The sequence below is a fragment of the Sceloporus undulatus genome, chromosome 1 (assembly GCF_019175285.1).
Source record: "Sceloporus undulatus isolate JIND9_A2432 ecotype Alabama chromosome 1, SceUnd_v1.1, whole genome shotgun sequence".
NCBI lineage: Eukaryota > Metazoa > Chordata > Lepidosauria > Squamata > Phrynosomatidae > Sceloporus > Sceloporus undulatus.
In genome coordinates this window covers 41,939,868-41,954,311 of record NC_056522.1, presented here as the reverse complement: position 1 = coordinate 41,954,311, position 14,444 = coordinate 41,939,868, and positions in this window count along the sequence as shown.

Below are 14,444 nucleotides of genomic sequence, written 5' to 3'. Positions count from 1 at the left end.
TGTTTGATGCGTACCTGCGCAGCTCCGTCTGTAAGTTGCTGCACCGATATGTCAGAATTGCTACGCTGCAAATATAAGTTGCCGGTTTAAAAGCTCCATGTCAGCTGCGTCGCATAATGGGTCGGGTTCCCGGGACATGCGTGGTTTGCAGTCAAGCTTTAATTGCAACGTCCGCTGCCATGGAGCTGTGGAAGCTGCGGCGCATTTTAAGCCTCGTAACCCTAACCCTAGAGCCAGTTGTGCGCATGCGTTGGTAGAACCGTGGGAAGTTGTAAGTTTTGCCGGCAGATGTTTTGGTTGTAGAAAGTGATAAGGGAAAGTTTGGAATTTAAAGTGACCCCCTACACACATTCCTGCACCATTTTCACCTGGGAACGGACACAGTTCGGCTGCTTCTGGCACAGCTGTGTGGCGGCTCCCCTTTGCCACCAGGCAGGATGGCTCAGCCATCCACCAGCACCCCGAAAAAAGGCAGGGGGACGTCTTGGTCTCATACTGAGACGGCTGACCTCATAGCTATATGGTCCCAGCCAAACATTTTGCAGAAACTGGAGCAGTCCTACCTGAATGCTGACACATATCGAGAAGGGGAAGAAGCCATGAGAGCTGCTGCACCGGCACACCAGAATTGCTACGCCGCTAATTTAAGTTGCCCATTTAAAAGCTCCGTCGCATAGTGAGTTGGGGTCTTGGAACATGCGCAGTTTGCAGTCAGGCTTTAATTGCAACGTCCGCTGCCATGCAGGTGTGGAAGTTGCGGCACAGCTGCAGCGCATTTTAAGACTCGTAACCCTAACCCTAACCCTAACCCTAACCCTAGAGCAACATGTACGCATGTGCTGCTTGGAAAGTTTGGACTTTAAAGTGCACCCCTACACACATTCCTGTGCCATTTTCACCTATCAATAAAAAACGCTAAAACTGTAAATATTTACATATGTACAAGGGAGGTGATGGGGGATGGCAGGGGGACAGCGGTGGCAGCGGAGACAGCTGTGGCTGCGCATTGCAGATTCAGCAGGAGCGCGGGGACCAAAGGAGAGGAGGCATCTATGATGCTGGTGACACTGGCAAAGTGTAAGCGGACAAGGATGCCAACACCAGCTGGCAGGAGACCACCTTTGTTCTTGGGCAGAGCGGGGGGAAAAGTTTAAAGGGGTTTGGGCACTTTAAATGTGCCCATGGGCTTTCTGTCGCCGGTGCTTAGCGCTGCGCAGCTGCGCATCCGCCAGCCGGCAAAGGAAAAAAAAGTACTACGAAGGGCGCCCCCCACCCTTTTACAAGGAGCTGTATGCTTTCATTAAAAGTGATGGAAGCATCAGGCCCAACAGACTAGCCACCAGTGGGGAGCGTGTCAGGGTCCCGGCGGGCCAGCCAGCCAGAGCAGAGCCTGTGGTGGTGGAGGAGGAGGAGGAGGAGGAGGATGAGACCCCGGAGCTTGAATGTGCCCAAGACCTTTTGATGCCCTCTAAACTTGCCCCCAAAGGCAAAGGGCAACTAGAGGGGGCCTGGGATCAAGGGGCAGGGAGCACTGACAAGGCACTAGGTCCCATGATGTCCCATAAAGACATCATTTCGCCTCCCAGGGCATGTGTTCCCTCCCAGCCCTATCTACTCTATTCTACCCTTCCTGTTCTCTCCTCCCAGCATGCCTGGCTCACTGGTCCCCAAACCAGCAATGTCTAAACTCTGTCCTTCCAGGCGTTTGGACTTCATCTCCCAGAATCCCCAGCCACCTTGCCCTGTGGTCTGGGATTCTGGGAGATGAAGTCCAAATGCCTGGAAGGACAGAGTTTGGACATTGCTACCTCACACCACTCCTGCCTAGCTTTAAAGTCACAGGGGAAAAGTTTAAAGGGGCTTGGGTGCTTTAAATGCACAGACAGGCTTTCTGCCGCTGCTGCTTAGCGCTGCAGCTGCGCAGCTGCGCACCTCTCATGCGGCAAAAGAAAAAAAAGCCGCGGTTTGGGCCGCCCGTGAGGAAGCTGCCTCTCTTTTTGCAGCGTCCTCCGAGGCGGCGGTTTGGAAACTCCGGGTCCGAAACGGACCCAGGTGAGGCGTCTTCACTGCCCCCCATGTGGAAGCCCCAACACCTGAAGCACGCCCCTGGGGCGGGCCGTCTGGAGGCTCCGCATTCAGCTAAATACACCTCCAAGACATCCTCCCCTGCCCGTCTGTATCCCGCCTTTATCTGCACTGGCCAGGATACTCCAGAGGCAACCCAAAGTATTCTGGCCCTGGAAATGCCCTGAACACCCAACTCCACCTCCCATTACCTGGCCCTCTGTTCCTCCATGGAGCCAGCTGTCTGCACGGTGTCCTGCTGAACTGCCCTGAGCACCTGCTGCTGCCATGGGTCACTCACTTCTAAATGAGGTGCCCAGCAAGTTTACATGGCTAGGCACCTCATTCTGATCTCAGAGTGAGAGAATGGCAATAATGGTGGACATGCAACAGTGGGGTGCCTGTGCAGATAGCCACCCTGGTGTGGGAATGGAAAGCTCGGAAGATCTGAAGGAAGAGGTAAGGTTTTTTTAGTTCATGTTAAGGGTGTTATATCCCAGTGGTGATGTTGGATGTCTGGTGTGTTCCTTCCAGAACTGGGGCTTGGGCCATGCGTTGTCCATACAGGATGCTGCCTGAATGGGGTGCAGATGGACCTTTTGGCATGTGCAGACAAGGCCATTGATAAGATTCTCTTTCCATACTATCTAATCCAGTCCTCTGCTTGTGTAGAAGAGCCAAAACTAGCTGCCTGTCTAACTTCTACATCAAGATCTCCAGCAAGGGAGAACAGAATACAGTTGCACATGCACACATATACACACATGGCGTGTGTCCCTGACAAGGTAATTGGTTCTATTGTCAAATGGCTGTTGCCATTGAAATTTTTCTTCCTGAGGTTCAACTGAACAATACCTTAAACTCATTTTACCTTGTCCTACTTTCTGGAGCAACAGAGAATAAGATCTAATCTTCTTTGGACCAATGAGATGTTAGAAGTATAGGGGTGGAGTTGGCCATGGAACAACCACTTTCAGGTGCTTTCTGCACCGCCATTTGGGACGTCCTCCGGACGTCCCATTTTAAAAAGGGGGCGTCTCTTATAGACGCCCCTGGGCCTAGTACAGACTCCGTCCATACAAGATGGCGCCGGCCCTTCTACATGGCCGGCGCCATCTTTGCGTATCGGACGCTGAGCGTCCGTACGCGTCGCGCCGCTTGTGACGTAGCAAGCGCGCCCCTGGCGCCTCGCTACGTCGCAAACGCGACGGAAAAAGAAGCTCCATTTTGGAGCTTCTTTTTTGGTCCGCGCGGGAGTCGGGCCGTGTGAAGGCTCCGGCTCCCCCGCGGACCTACTGGCGGTGGCGGCAGACCGCCGAAAAGCGGCGGTCTGTACCCCGCCACAGTTTCTTTTTAAACCAGAAAGCAGACTGAGTAGAAATGCCCACAGATTACAGTTCCTCAGACCTACCTACTTCACAGCACAATTATGAAGGTAAAGGCAAGGAGAATGTAAACAAGACCCTTGTCAACAATACCATGTTTTTTAAATATTTTCTTTTGTTTCTTTTCATTTTAAAGTCTTTGGAACTAATAGATATGCAATAAAATATGGATTTTTGTAAAAAAAAATCAACATGTATATTTTGGTACTAAAATTTGATCTCAAAATGTGCCATTCACATTCTAGAAATCTGAGAGTAAAATGTTAAGATTCAGCATTTGCCTAACTTGTGTTGCTGTCATAAAATTTGCTAAAATATTTCCCAAGTCAGCAGTTGGATACTAGTTTCTTTCAGATCATGCCAAATATTGTCTTAGGACAGCCCTTCAGGTCAAAGAATTTTGATGTCTTCTGAAATTCATGAGCTGGTACTCATGAATAAACAAATATTCACTAAAATAAAGTCTATTTGGAGAATATTCATCTCCAGAACTTGCTAAGAATAATTTGTAGCAGGGCTTTTTCCAGTGCAAGTACTGCAAGTAGGTAACAGTAGTTTCTGCTTTTAAACTATAGCTGAATAATAAACCAAAGTCCTCAATAGTACAGGCCATAATAAAATTTAAATAGTTTATTAATTAAAACAGTAAAACAATAACTAACCTCTTACATGTTTTAATATCCCAAAGCATGTCGACAGCCATTATAATTCCCTTACCATCTGTAGTTAATTACAGCAGTTTTACTATTAGCAGGTCAATAAAGTTTTGATCGACTCTTTATTCTTTTATTGGGTTCTCTGTCAGCTTACATTTCAATGTGAAGTTTAGAAACATGTTTTATCCTGAAATGGGGAAAACAAATCATTTATGAGGTGTCTGACATATTTCAAAATGGATGCCAGGGTGGGCAGCCTGTGTCACTTCAGATATTGTTGAACTGTAATGCTTATCATTCTTGACTTTTGTGGTATATTGGCCAGGGCTGATGAGAGTTGGCTTAAGAAATTTTGCATAGCACTGAGGGCAGAGCAAAAAAAAAAGTATCAGTAATCATCACATCACATTTCAAGCCTGTTCCCAATAGCAGGTTTAAATGTTTAAGTAACAAAGCCATGATTCCTTGTGGACCTGAGAGTTTTACCTTACAAAAAGAACTGTAACACATAAGCAACAACTTTCCCATTCACTTCAAAGGGGAGTGAACACAAGCATTTCTTTTCCATCATTCTAAACAAACTAAGAGTTCTGGTTCAGGGCTTTTAGGTAAAGGATCCTCTGGCAAATCTGGTTCTAGACTATTCCAAGGATATGTGTTCTCACCCTGCAAGGACAATCTGTGCATCTAGTTGGTATGGATTTTTAAATTTGTTTATTGAACTTGTATCTCACCTCCCTACTGGTATGAGACTCAAATCAGCATGCAAAAATGCATTTGATGTAACAGCACACATGGCTTCAGTCAGCAAGTGGTCCAAGAAGCAGGTGGTTGAAGGGCAAGATATGTCAGGTAGTTAATCCAGCCCTTATCAGTCACAGGTTAGCCAAACAAGATGAAGAGAGAAGCAAGAGGGTGGTCATCAGCTAGTCCAGAATTGATTACAGCAAGTCCTGATACATAAAACCAGCAATGAGTAAACAAAGTTGTCAAATCATAGTCAGTCTAAGGTCAAGAAAACACAAAAGTCGAAGAGTAATGCCAGACATCTAGATAAGACAGTTGCAAGCAGCAGAGACTCCAGAGAGCTGCAGGAAGAGTTACAGGCAGCTTCCCTAAACACTAGGTGCCTAATTAATCAGTGTTCCCATTTAACAGTCTGTTTGCAAAGGATGGTATTGTATCTTCAGCATCTGCCACCTTCTGCTGGGAAGTAGGGTCCCTGTCTGCCTCAGCCCCCATCTCCACACTCTCAGAGAGACCACCATCATCAGGAGCTGTACTTTTCTGGACATCTGACTCTATGTCTGAATCATCCAGTTCCAGAGGGTGAGTTACGACAATATAGTCAGCTAACAATGGTCAGCTAAAGCCCATATAAGGATGGACAACTGCTAACAGTGTAGGGATCATTTTCTCTTCCTGCGCCTGCCTGATAGGCCACAATAATGCATGATGTCACATCTGGCTGCTATTTTGGACATTTTCTTCTTCTTCTCTTGGTCTGTTGTGGGGAGGTTTAGTGGGCATTAGGGGAGCAAATTGTTGCTTTCTTAGGTGTCTCTGGAAGATTTGTGGTGGGCAAAAAAAATCACCTCAAAATTAGCCTGGAAAAAAATGGGGGAGGAATTGGGGGCTTTGAAGAGTTTTGGGGGGGTCATGTGGGCTACACTTTGCCCACCCCTGCCTATTTGAATGTCATGAAGAAATGAGAACGTAAGGCCCCTACTGGATCTGACCAAAGCCCCCATCTTGATTTACAAAGTGGCCAATCAGAATCTCCAGGAAGCCCAAAAGCAAAACATGAGATTAATAGCCATAGCATTTAGTCATTGCACTGTGGACACTTGTGTGCCTTATCTTCCATGAATTTGTCTGTCTATTCCCATCCTAAAGCTATCTACATTAATGGCCATCACCCCAGATTATGGCAACAAATCCATGCAATAATTAAATACTGCGTGAAATTGAAAATCTTGTCTTGCCATTGAATTTATTAATGATATTGTTCTATTATCATTAACCCTGGTGCTGCAGTGTGCAAGGTTGTGAATTCGATCCCAGGCAGGGCGCCAGGGTCCATTCAGCCTTGCATCCTTTTGTAGGTCACTAAAATGAGTACCCAGCTTGTTGGGGGCAATTAGCTTACACATTGTAAACTGTTTAGGGAGTGCTTAAGTGCACTGATAAGTGATATACAAATGTACTTGCAATTGCTATGGCTATTATGTAAAGGATTGGGGAATCAGATGATGTAGAATTGTAGATACATTGACAGTGCACAAGTGTGCATTTCTAACTAGAGATAACCTTTCTCTTCAATAAAGACAAAAGGGATACATAGGGCATAGCTTATATGGTCAAGGTGGAAAATGTAACTAGAATTCAAGAAAGAAAAGAAGAAGTGTTTTTTTTTAGAAAAAGAGTCTTTATTTATATACTAAAACATTAAATCCAAAATGTATCCATTTACGTCTTTGAGCATGCTATTTGGAAATACTAGTTATAATTTGTCTCTTGGCTTGCCTACCAGTGTCAATAAATTCAACAATTTAACAAGAAAATAGAAAGTACTGTGTTGAGAGGTACATCCTTTTGTCTTTCCTGAATCTCTTACCATTCAACTGGAAGATGTTGGGTTCTGGCTATTATCAGTACTCATCTTTTACTCATTTCACATTTTTTATCAGTTAAAAAGATCCCAAAATGTTGTGACCTTTTCTCATTTGGAAAGTTGTTAAGGCAACCTCAGAACATTTGTTTGACTTTTTCTGCACATTTCCAAGCTATACAATATCCCTTTTAAGATGAAGCAACAACTGTGCAGAATATTCTAACTGTGGTCATAGCACCAGTTTGTTGTAAGGATGTTGCAGGTTAGATTTTTGCAGAATGAGAGCTCTCCTTTATTGGGATGTAATGATTTCAATGTTGGACTAGTATTCTACAATAAGTACTACAGAATGTTCCTTTGACATCTAGTTATTCCCATAGTTGAAATCATTCTGGATGATTATTAATAAGCCTTTTGCAAAAAGGTGGTGATATCTTTTAATTACAATATAATTCCTGTCAATTCTGTTTCCCCCTGCCCTGATGATTTTAAATATTTGTAGAAATTAAGAACTGTATCATTCTGTTGTCATCAGCTCCTTTACTTAGACCATTGAGGGTATTCAAATTTAAAAGGTATTGTCATGGACACCTGAAAGGGTGTGAATTAAATAAGCCTTTAGATTGGACATTTCCTAAAGGCTTAATATCATTAACTGCCTTCTCTCTGACTACCTCAATCTCTCTTTATCTATCTTTTTTACTTTGCTGTTGTCCCCTGCTATCCTTTATGTTTTGCTCATTGACAGACAAATCTCAGTCTTTATTTGGGAATTTGTCAATTTACCCTCACTGTCAGGGCAAATAGTTTGTTAGTGATGTGCCCATATGGTCTATGTTAAAAGAATTACTTCCAAAGTGCCAGATATTCCCTTAATTAGGATGTTTTGGTGTAGGCAGGCATCAAGTCTTCTGAAATGGAATTTAGGTGAGAGGACAGATTGTAGCTGTTGAGCTTCCACCTTAAAATAATTTGTTTGTTTGTTGCATTTTAGAGGTGGAAAATGTTCAAAAATGTTTTTCAAATGTCAAGAAACCCTGACAAGAATCCTGGACTGATGAGGATCTTCTCAGTTTCCAACTTATTCTGTGCAAAATTTGCACTTGGCTGTTTTGTGAAGAAAACAATATTTTCAGCAACAGGAACAGCATCTTCTGCCCAGAAATAGCTGTTTCTGGTACAGAAAATGCTGTTTTCTGTGCAAAACAACCAAGTGCAAAAGTTATGCAGGATAAGTTCCCAAACTGAAAATCAGCTTCAAAGACTGCATGGTTTTCAAATAGTTTTACAGTAGGAAGAAAATTCTCAAATTACTTGTTGCTTCCTTGAAGAAGAAAATTAGTGAAAGATTACATCCCTTTTGGATTGTTTCATGGTACCTAATCCTCCTCTTGCCAATTTTGTCTTCACAACTGTTTTGTGAAGTAGACTAGGCTTGTCAATGGTGATTGATGGAAGAGCACCCAGTGAGTATGACAGATGAATATGATATTCCATCCCAATTCCAACTTCTAAAGTCCATTTAAGAATGTGGTGTTTTTTTAATAGCTAGGGGGAAACAAATAAACTTTAAGATGGACAACTACAGTACAGTCTCTTTACTTTATTTTCTTATTTACTTTCTATCCTGCCTTTCTGTCTGTACAAGATCCAAGGCTGCTTACAACAAATTAAAACAAAATACAGCTAAAATCTATTTGACACAAAAGTTTTAAAAAGCAATTAAATAAACAATTCTATTAAAACAGTTTTAAAATGCATTAAAATATTAAAAGGATAAAATCAGACAGACCAACCAAGCTTCCAGTGGGAGGAAATTTCACAAATTGAGAGCAGCTACCAAAAAGGATCTCTCCCATTGCCTCACCAAATGCACCTGTTTTTTTACTATTTGGCACTAGCTATCTTAAGGAATTTGGGCAGCCTTCTGTGGACCCCTCAACTTAATGGTACAAAAACCCTGAGCACTCTGTTGTGTTCTTCCTCATGAGCTCCATACAAAGTAAGAATTATGACAGTGCTGGGCAACGAGCCTTTTGCCAACCTTGGAGACTGATGCATATACATACAATTCCTAGACAGACCAGAGAAGGAGCATTGTCTTTGAAGTGCTTTTAGGAAACTCCACCGCTGGACTGTGCACAACCAGCATTTCACTGGCCTATCCAGACAATGTGTCCTGACAGAAAACCCTAGAAGAAGCCAAGCTCTGCCACCAAAATACAAGGATGCTACCCCCACTCCATTGCACACTCCTCTCTAGGGGTGCAAATGGGCACCAAAGTAAGCTGAGATCTCTGCTTACCAGTCTTGGTGAAACTATGGAGCTTATTGCATTAACAAATAAGCCGTCTTACCTCTTCCGGCTTGAATTCAGGATCTGGGGTGCCTATCTAGCCTAAATCACTGCCTGTCTATCTGGGATGCCACCACCTGGATGCATCCTGGGTCAAAATCTTGCTCAGCCAGCCAATTTTTGAAGTCAAAAGCTCCCCGACTTCAAAAAAGTGCTGGCTGAGCAAGGCTTTGACCAGGGATGCATCTGGGTGGTAGCATCTTGGGTAGATCAGTGGTGATTTAGGTATCATAACATCCAAGGGTATCGCGGATCCTGAATTCAAGCCAGAAGAGGTAAGCTGGCTTATTTGTTAATGCAATAAGCTCCTGTAACATATAACATTGGTGCTAAGAGATTTTTTTAAGGAAAAGGGGTTCCGCTTAACACTAAAAAGAACAATGTCACCGTCTGCAAAACTTCTTTAAAAAACAAGAGTGGGGTTGGCAACTTTCCTCCTGACCCCTCCTCTCTTCAAATTTTGAGGCAACTGTTCCCAGCAGAGATGTTTCAGTCTGCCTTAAAGATTTTCTGCACACTTTAATACAACTTGTTCAGCTTCTCCTGAGAATTACAATAAAGTAAAGTGCAAGCAGATCAAACCCTTTCATATCCTTTATATTTCCCTTCAACTGCTGTACACTGATATATTTACAGTATTCCAGTTGTGGTGTTTGGTCTCTGGAAAGTGCTTGTTTGGTTTTATTGGGTTTTCATAAGAGAAAAAATGCAATGATGAGGTGTGCTGTATATTAATGTGACACTGTTTTATTGAGCAAACTAACGCATTATGAAACACAATGTTTAAGGACATAGGACTGCATTCAAAGTCAGTCATATAAGTGAAAAATGATACTTTATACTCACATCTTCTGTTTTAAAACCTGACTCACAAAAGCATCTTTTTCAATGCCTGTCCTCTTTGGACAGATATTTTTGTATTTTATGTTACAATAAACAAGATGAAGCTACAACTATCTCTATTAAAGCAGGTGTTTGTTCTCTGTATTGTAGGTATTGTGATTGGTTCCTTTTTCATACTTTCTAGGGCGGGTTACAGACCGCCGCTTTGCGGCGGTCTGCCGCCACCGCCAGTTGGTCCGCGGGAGAGCCGGAGCCTCCACATGGCGCGGCTCCCGTGTGGACCCAAAAAGAAGCTCCAAAATGGAGCTTCTTTTTGAGTCGCCTTTGTGACGTAGCAAGGCGCCAGGGGCGCACTCACTACGTCACAAAGGACGCGACGCGTACGGACGCTCAGTGTCCGATACGTCAAGATGGCAGCGCCCGTATGAACAGGGCACTGCCATCTTGTATGTATTCAATACGTATTAGGGTTAGGGGGGTGCGGAAGCACCGCCCCTTCCTAACCCTAGTACGTATTGTATACGTACTATTTGGCGGTCTGTAACCCGCCTAGATTACTCTTCAGATGACATTACTGCATATCAAGGTGAGAATCATGCACCAGTTGCAGTTCAGCAACATCTAGAGGACAGCATGATTCCCACCATTTATGATGCTGATTCACTTATTCAAGGCAATGCAATATGGATGCTGCTGGCAGGTGGAAAAAATGATTTTGATACATCAGCAACTCACAATAGATGCCCCCCAGATAGTGGGCTGGTACGGACCAGCAAAAAGAGCTGGTGGCTTGGGGGTCTGGCATATGCATGACACATGCCTCCAAGATATCAGGAACACACCATGAAGTCACCCTGAGCAACCACACTGTGGCAGTGTTGTGGCAGCTCAGAGTTTAGATGCCACATGCCACTGAAACCTGGAAAAATGCCACAACGGCAAAAGTGCCTTTTTCCTAGTGCAAAAAGGAGTGGCTTTCTGGGTGTGTGGTGTGTGGTTACTGAAGCCCCAACCCGGCTTTTAAAGGGGTGGTGGCAAGCCACTCCTTTACCTCTGTCTTTTTTCGGCCAGCGTTGGTCTATAGTTCCCATAATCCCATCCATTGGCCTGCTGGCTCTGGATAGGAAACTCCATGGCCAGATTGGGAAATTGATGGGCTGGTGGGCAGACATCCCTTCCCAAGTGCAAGGGTTGCAGTAAAGGGGTTAAAGCTGGAAAGAATCAAGTTCAACCAACTGAAATACAGTGAGTGATCTTAGGTCAATCACTTTGTCCAAAAATGCTTTACATGGTTGATGTGAGAATAAATCAATGGTGGGAGGAAGCAGAGGTGTAGCTATGGGTGTGTGTGTGTGTGAGAGGGCATTACCCCCCCCCCCAGTAAGAATTGTGTACTGCAGGAAATTTTCCTTCAGCACATTTATTACACAACACATTTATTAATTTTTCCTGAAGTCCCCAAATTTCTAGCATTGCATAGAATACGGCACAAAATTATTCATGCTTAGAAGTTTTATATTTGCTGCTTGCATTACCTTGGTAACTTTGTCTGTCCTTTGTCTGTGAATGCTGAAAAGCTATTTCTAAATGCTCAACTGAACTTTTAAGTTATTGCAATGTTAGAAATTTGGGGACTATACAGGCAAATTTCTCTAAATATGCATTCAAGATGTGCCAGATGCAACAGTCCTTCTAAGCTATTTCTGAATCACAACTTTTGTCCATTATGAAAACAGGAAATTCTAAAGGAACTAAAACTAGCAATACTGATTTGAAAAGGCAAAACTGCTACTTGTGTTGCAACCCCATAACTAAGAACCTTTAATAAATGTGTTGTGTGTCACCAAAAATATAAGGAAAAGTATCTTGAAAGCCATTTGCCCTTTTAAAAACTATAGAGAGAGATTTGTAGAGAACACTACAAACAAAGCCACTACTAGGAGAGAAATAAAAAACTAAAAAAGGCCCTTTTTGCCCACCCCCAAGAATCTTTGAACAGTCACATAGCTAAGAACCTATAGTGTATCAAGTTAATCTAGTACAACATGAGAGAGTTTGTGCTTTCACTCTGCTTCTGCACAGCCAATGCCTCATCATAGTTTCCAGCAATATTTTGTAGGCTCTGTTCTGCCTCCTTCTTTTGGAAGACTTGGAAAGGAAGTGCTGCAATAGTCACATCCTTTTACCTCCAGAATGATTACACACATTTATGACAGGGGGTCATCCACCAATCCCCCTGTAATTAACATATCTTCCAGCTGGAATATGAGTCCAACACGTAACCCTACCTTCCATTCCATTTTTTAGTATGAACCTCACCTGAGACAATGCGTTCAGCTTTGTCCCTTCCCCACCACCCATGTATCCATTCCTCCAGAAGCATGTGCTCTTCTTGATTGCTTCATTGTGAAGCCTCGCATCACAATGTGCCAGAGGTATAGTTGCGTCTCATGGTGTGGAATTTGGAGAGTCATGTCTATTCATTTTCCTGCTCTTTTGCTTTATGGCTGTGCATGAAATGATCCCATGGAGAGCAAAGAAGCCAGCCTTGTAACCTTTGCCCATTCAATGTCTTTCACTTGGGTCTGAGGTCTTCCTTCCACCTCCCTCCTCAGCTGCCGTCTGGTTCTCCTGGATGAGAATGATCCCACACTCTCCTCTCCTCTCCTCTCCCCTCCCCTCCCCTCTCACTATCCTTTCCTTTGGAAACCAAACTACAAACACCTGGCAGACATTCCAAGAAGCGAATCTGCAGTGCACCTCCTGCTCTGTGCAGGCATTTGAGCTGAACCTTGTTTTAACGATCCCCAAAGGCCTCTCAATCAATAATCCATGTACATTTTATGAGGGCTGGATTACAGGGATTTGCAAAGAGGGTGATTAGGTAATGCTTCAAAGGACACTAACCACCAACACCTGTGTCATTAATAAGGAGGAGAAATAAATAAATAAATAAATAGTCATCATAATTCCAAATTCTGCTAACCTCCACACACCATGAGTTATATCCCCTTCCCACATAGAATAATTTCCAGCAAGTCCATTAGATTTACGTGGCTGTGACTTCAACATCTGGCTGAGTGATGACATCTCAAATATGCAGGATGTCGTGTGAGGGGGACTCTAAAAATAGGGAACTGTGCAAAAGGACAACCACAATAATAATGATCCCTTTCAGCTCACACCACCTGCATAATCAGGCTATGTGGAAATGGCTTCCTGTCCTGAACTGTCTCAAGTGACTACCTTCAAGTTAGCTGGAGAGAAAGAGAGCAAGAGAGGAGAAGGGTTGTCACTCACTGAAGGTCACGGGAGAGGTGGAAGCCATCCATTTCCAGAAGAGAGGGCTCCTTTGGGTGGATCAGAAAGTTTGAAAAACTAGAAAGTGTTTTAGTGTTGAGAAAAATATATACAGTATGATCTTTTGAAGGGTTATGATCCCACTGGGGGTGGGCATATATATGATCAGTTTCACATGCGTTCAATCATAGCCAGAGCTTGGGAGAGTTACTTTTCCAAAGCACAAGTTTCCACCAGCAAAGTCACTAGCTATGATAGCTTGTGGAATTAGGATGCTATAACCTTTTTATGCTCTTATAAATCCAGGCTGCCTCATTTTTAAATGGACAAAAGTCACAAAAGGGGGTCATTAACAGATTTTTTGTGATATTAAAAAGGAGCACACTTTAAATAAGAGAGAATGGGAAAAGAACAGAGCAACAATGGTGTCATGTGGTAACCCTCTTCTGGGAGCACTATTATCCAATTGTAATTCTGCTCTACTTTACGTGAGATAAGGCTCAAGGTGTGATATGTGATGCTAGACAGTAGCAGCATACTTACAAGCCACATAGCACATGAAGTGTGTGATTACATTTCATGTGGCATCTTTGGTCTAAACAGCAGATATGGAGGTTCAGCCAGAATCAGGGCCATAGCCGCCATGCCTAAAATTTCCTTCCTCTGCTGTGGTCCCAACAAAAAAGAGTGGTAGTCTTTGCCCTTGGCAAAAAAAACAAAAAACCCTCCCATTGATGCCAATGGCAGCCACAACAGCTGTTAAATGACAAGAAGGTAATGACAATTTTGTAGTGGAGTCAAGGATTACAGAGTCAAGAAACTACAACTTTTCAGTTAGTCAGGATGATGTTGTCATCAGACACTTCCCTCAAGCTTTCCAGTTCTTTCTGGGCTTCACTGGAATCCTCCCAGTGACTATGGATATTGGAGTGGATTTCCTTAGCAACAACTTAACTGTTGTACATCTCTGTTGTAATATTTTGGAATTTCTCTGTTTGGAATGGGAAGTTCAGGCCCATTAGCTTTAGAAAAGATCTTTTCTGTGATATGAATCAGTGTGTATGTTAGCATTTTATTTATTTTTTTTTTGTTTATATACCGCTATTCCAAAGATCATAGCGGTGAACAGCAAGTAAGCTAATTAGCAAGTAAGCTAATTTGCCCCCAACAGTCTGGGTACTCATTTTAGCGACCTCGGAAGGATGCAAGCCTGAGTCGTGCTTGGG